Consider the following 6066-nt stretch of genomic DNA (forward strand, 5'->3'; position numbering starts at 1 on the left):
AACATGCATTTATCTCACTAGCAGCAGGCATTGTGGAGAAAAGGTGTGAGGTCTTTTTTTTTCTGTGAAACCTCTTAGCGTCCCATAATCAGGAGTGATAATGTGTCTCATTCTATGCTAATGTGTGTGTTTTACAGCAATCAGGCGACAGGTGATGATAGCACGCGCTGAGAGATGTTCTGCTGTGTGCATGTGCGGCGGGTGTGTGTGCGAGCGCGCAAGTGTGGACGCAAGGCACCATTAGTGACTTCCCAGGTCCTCTTCAGGAATACAATGGGCGGCGAAATTGCTTTAATGGAAAAAGGCTAATGTGAGACGCACACACACATGTACACGTCCACACACATGAACACACCGCCTTAGCAAATCACTCAAGCCGGTGAGAGGTAGAAAAAGGGAGAATATTATCACTTACACTTGAAAAAATAGAGATGGAGGAGAGAGAATAGACAGCGAGGAGAGAGTTGGCGCTGCTCTTCTTCCACTTACTTCATGCTTCCACCCACTAGAGTCGGTAGTTTTCCACAACAGAGGCACAGATTCTCAAGTAAAGATATAGCTTTTTTTTTTTTTTTTTTTTTTTTCCTCTAATCTGTCTGCTATCCTTAAACAGGCAGGTGTGATTTGTGAAGAGAGACAGGAATGGAAAGAGTCAGATGTAATGACACCCATTCTCTGTCAGGGCTAAGACCATATGCTCATCACTTCCCCACATCTATAAGTATTTTTTTTTTCCCTCTCATGCCCTGTTGTCGTCATTCTTAACTTTAACTTGCTTTGTGTGAAACAGTTGAAATGAGTCGTGTTTGTGCTGCTCGTGTAGTCCTGATATGGCACTTTCACAGCACAGGAAGCAGAACAACAAGTCAGTGGAAGAGGTTCCTGACTCCTGTTTTTCCCCTCTGCTGTGTTCTTGCTGTTGCCTCATCCTCCCAAAATAAAAGATACACATCAGTTGAGCAAGATGAATGTGGGCCCATTAACCCAGATGTGGACCCATTTTAACACAATAAACACACAGTGTGTTAAATGTGTATCTGCTGAACTGGAACCTGCGAGGATCACTACTTCCTGTTAGCAGCTGGCTGCCAGGGCCCCGTGATCTGGACCCACTGAACGTACAATCGACTGAAGACAACTGATGCGCATTAGCATAACTTCAACAAACAACACACGCTCTCTTTTCTTTGAGAGACAGGTCCACACACACACAGACACACACACACGCACGCTCCTGCACTGCTCGGTAAGACGAGGCACGTCCCTCCTTTGCTTCTGAATGGTCTCATCTGTGCCCTGCTCAAGGCTGGCATGGCCTGCAGCATCTGTTTGACTGCAGGCCATGCCATAAGGTGCCAGGACTCCAAGGATCCTCTGCACTCCCTCAAGAACACTGCTCTACGCCCCGCTAACCCCACCCTTAACCCCTTTTCACCCCCTTTCACACCTCGCCTCAGACGCTGCTCTCTCACCACTAGACACCATGGTATCATGAAGTCCAGCTAACTCTGTGGCCTCCCGAAACCAGCTCTCCTATCCTCTCCCTGTCTGTCTCACTCATCACTTTGGTCTTCCCATCAAAGTTCCTCCCACCTGGTTCCCCCTTTCCCAGTCTCAGCTGCCCCCACCTTTCTCCTCTCCACCTCCCTGACACCCCTCCGTCCTCCCTTCGTTTCCGTCTGATGCCCCCCGTCAGGATGTGTGAGATGTCATCTACCTCCCTAATCTGCTCCCCTCCCCTCTGCCTCCCTCGTCTCCCTCTGAACCTCCTCCTTTGCTCTCTCCCCCGAGGGGCGGCGAGATGTCGTCTGGCTGGGACGGTAACTTGGGCTGTGTGTGTGTGTGTGTGTGTGTGTGTGTGTGTGTGTATGGTAACAGAATGTGTCTCATCACCGGGAAGACTTGCGCCTCGGAGGAACAGACAGATTAGCGGGTAGATTCTTGCTCCCAGCGCGGCGTTCAGGCTGCATTCGCAGGAACGTCTCCTTAACAAGCATCGCATTCCCCTCAAGGTCGCCTGCGGCAACCCCACAGCCCCAGACACAAGGAGAGGAGAAAGTGATCCGATGGCACTCCCTCTGATAGCTTTCCTTATCTCTCTCTTCTTAGCGGGACAGTGAAACTTTCAAGCCTCAACACAAACATGAGATGTTAGTGCGCGGCACTAACAGGAGCTCCTGCTGAGGCCTCTTCAGCCCTCGACAGTGTGGATGGAGTGAGCCAAAGGGGAGAAAGAGAGAAAAAAAGAGGGAGAATAAACGCCTAGGAGGAGACACGGTCAGGGGGAAGGGGAGGGCGGTCTTATGACAGAGGGGGTCGCCGGCTAACAAGCGGTGTGGAGCCACAGAAGGTGTGTGTAGCTGAGCGTGAGGAAGCAGTTGAGACAGCACAGGCCCACTGAGATGACCGTGGAGCTAATGCTATGTTAGTGAGCTGCTAACGGCATGCCTGGGCCCAGGCGCGCCGCCCTTCCACACGGATCACAGAGGCCCACAGTGCAACGAAAGGAGACACCTCAGGTCTGGGGGGGAGGTATTACTAGTGACACGTCTTTTGGGCACCGGTTGGGACTCCTTTACCATCTGAGCCTCTCGTGTCATGACTCACACGCAGGCATGTGGGTTATATAAAGAGACCCCTAAATCCAATGTGGCGTTGAAGGTGAGGTAGACCAACGCTCAGAGCAGGAAAAATAACCGGCACTTCAGATCGAGGTATATGGAGGACGCTTTACACAGCGAGACACCTTGGGTAATTTTAGTCGAAGGGGAGTTGAGACGTCTCTCAGGGTTTGCAGGCATTTAGGATGCACTTAGGCCTAGTCCACACGAGCACGGGTATTTTTAAATGGAGCTTTTTATATTTGTTTGGCCTTTCGTCTACACACAAATGCAGGTTATCTGTTTGGCATAGTTGACGAGTAGACAAGTCTTTGGTCTGTTACCTTCTTTGCTTACATGAGCCAACTTTGTGCAATGGTGGCTAACCTAGTTGACGGGACTTTTTACATGTTTTGCATGTCAGAATGCTACGGAGGTCACTGCTGCATAGTCCAACACTCTCGTAACAAAATATCACCAACGTCGACAGGTTTGAACAGCTGGTTGCAGGTAATAGCTAATTGCTTTTTGCAGACTTCTGATTGGCCAACGTGGCTTTAGGGTTATATCGCCCCCTGTTGGTTTGTCATGCTCTTGATAGCGCTTCAATTTATTTCAATGTATTTTCACTTATGTTATTTCATTAAATTTAATTTTAATTGAATTAATCTTAATTTCCATTCCATTTTATGTAATTGAATTGGATTTTTATTTCCCTTCAGGTTTTTTTTTTCTCATTCATTCTCTTCTCAGGAGCAATTGTTTTTCCTGCTTATCGCTGATTGCATTTTGATGCATCCTTTCAGTGATGCTACAGATGTTCTGCTGAGGGCTTCAGGCTAAAGTGAGTCAGCAGGTTTGTCAGTCAGTTGAATTAAATCATCAGTAAAGATCAAGAGATGAGGTATTTTTTTTCATATGCACTGGGCTTCTTAAATATCTTTGGGGAAAACAACCACAGACTGACAAATACCTCAAAGGTACAGTCGATTTTCATTCGTTTTTTTTTTTTTTTTAAATGCGTCACTCTTATTCAAGGGTCAAAGGCCACGCATGTTAAACACAACGTTTTTAGGGTGACTTCATATGACCTCAAAAGCCTATGTTTCCTGTGACCTCACAGCGACCCTGCTGTATTGAGGCAGGAAGGCAGAGCATCACAGTATGAAACCATACGGCTAATGAAGCTGCACCAGCATAGGTCAATGCCCTGTTTGTAAAACCACTTCAGGCAAATTTGAGCTTAATTTTGGGGTTGTGCTTACAGACACTGATACTTACTGAGAGTGACTCCGTGACTCCATGTGAACTGTCTCTCACAGTTACCTCATCAGTGCTGCAGAGCCTCATTTTGTTCAGTGTAGTGCAGGAGCTGAGGTAAGAGACAGAGCTGCTTTGTACTATCTGATCAGATTAAGGCGTGAGACAGCCCAAGGCAGGGGGGCAGTGACAAGTAGTATTACAGCAGTTAATTAAAATCAGACCAAGAGGAGATTTAATAAGACCTTTATTTTTATCTGGGGTGAACCACTTCTGCTAAGATATAATAGATTTTTATCTAATCTGTTTTTTTACTGTAGGTACATTTTGATCTATTTTTGCATAAACTTTCCTCTTCTTACACACAAATGTCAGTGGATTTGATGATGCATTTTGAAGAGACACATTTGTGCTATGAGTCGTAGCTGAGTGATGCTTTTGTAACACCAGTGGTTTTTATTTGTGGCTCTGTTCTTCCTCTGCTTATTGATATTGTTTGGTCATGGTCTCTTCCCCGAGGATGACACTGGACACTGGCTGCTCCTGCCTGTTACACCACACATTTCCAACAATATGAAGTAGAAGTAATGGGCGGAGAGTGGACAAAATGTATTTTCTGACTTTTCTGACGACATCAATGAACTAGCCTGGATTCAAAGAAAACCCCACTGGAGTAAATCATCCCTGTAAATCTTTTTACACCTTTGCCTGTTTTACAGTGCTGTTCACCTCTACCTTACCATGTGCTGCTTCTAATGTTGTTGACCATGTAGCTTGTGTGTGTGTGTGTGTGTGTGTGTGTGTGTGTCTGAATGGGGGTATGGGGGGATAATGAAGAGGCATTGTGTCTCTTCATAATGACATCATGGCTCTGACAGAAGCTGGAGAAGATGCCCGGGGTCTCAGAGCGGAACTCTTCAGCTTGGCGCAAGTGTGTGTGTGTGTGTGTGTGTGTGTGTGTGTGTGTGTGTGTGTGTCCATCCCTGGGCTATAGGAGTCCTCCTGGGCTTTGTGAACGAAAGTCAAACCGTCAAAGACAAAAACAAAACCTGACCAACAGCAATATGAAGCAGAGGGCAGGCCATTTGGCTGCTGCCCGCTTGCTGGTGCCTGTGTGTGAAAGCGATGGGTGCGAGAGCTGAGGGGGGGCACATTTGAAGGGAGAGAGAGTGAGAGAGAGAGAGGTGGGAGAAGACTACAGAGAAAGAGAGAGGGAGGTCCAGGAAGTTGCAGAAGGGGTTCAGGGGTCAATTCACCCTGCAGGTCTGGGTGACGCTTTCAGGCCTCAGAACGAGAGGCCTGTATTGCATCATGGGAGTCCTTGGCGTGTCCTCCTGATCTTGCCTCTGACCAGACGGATCCTTCCCTGTGGCTTTGTACACACGCAAACACACACACACACACACACACACACACACACACACTGTATATAAAACGCATGCACCTTGGTTCTTTGTGTGTGCGGAGCCAAATAGACAGTGGAGGAAGAAGTACTCAGATCCTTCACTTCAGTAAAACTACTCGTACAGCAGCATAAAAATACGATAAAGTACAGGATTATTACTGGCAAAAAGTATTGAAAGTAAATGAAATAATTCTGGAGTTGAGTATGAGCTAGTTTTAAAGAAATACTTCAACTTTTCAGGAAATACACTTATACAACTCTTGCGTCGGTAAATTTCAGGGTACAGGTAGCAGCTGGCTAGCTTGATTAGCTCACATAAAGAGTGGAAACAAGGGAAAAACAGCTAGCGTGGCTCAGTCCAGTGCTAACACTATCTGTCTGTCAATCTTCTCATCCTCTAACTGTCCACCAGAAAGCAAATAAATGTAAAACTGATACTTTGACTACTACTACTAGAATGAGAAAGGAAAGAAGAAAAATAAAAGTTTTTGCTACACAACTTTTCAAACATACATTTTTAAACTCCTGGTTTAATATCTAACAGTGTATTGAAGCTATTTTATGAGCTTATTGTGTCTTTTTATGTAAGATTGTAATCTGTGAAAAAGTGTGACCACTTTTGAGAGTTTCAGATATAACAAAGCAGCATTACACAAGAAAATAGATTCAAGGTTTGTATCACACGCTGTTTAAGTCCATATCAGACAAATTTGAGGGATAAGTGGAAGAACTTCTTCATGTGCAGCAGCAGAAAATAAGCTTGGAGGGATTCTGCGGCTGTTGGGAACACAGTGAAGGCAC

Source organism: Chaetodon auriga, chromosome 18, assembly GCF_051107435.1.
Source record: "Chaetodon auriga isolate fChaAug3 chromosome 18, fChaAug3.hap1, whole genome shotgun sequence".
Classification (NCBI taxonomy): Eukaryota; Metazoa; Chordata; class Actinopteri; order Chaetodontiformes; family Chaetodontidae; genus Chaetodon; species Chaetodon auriga.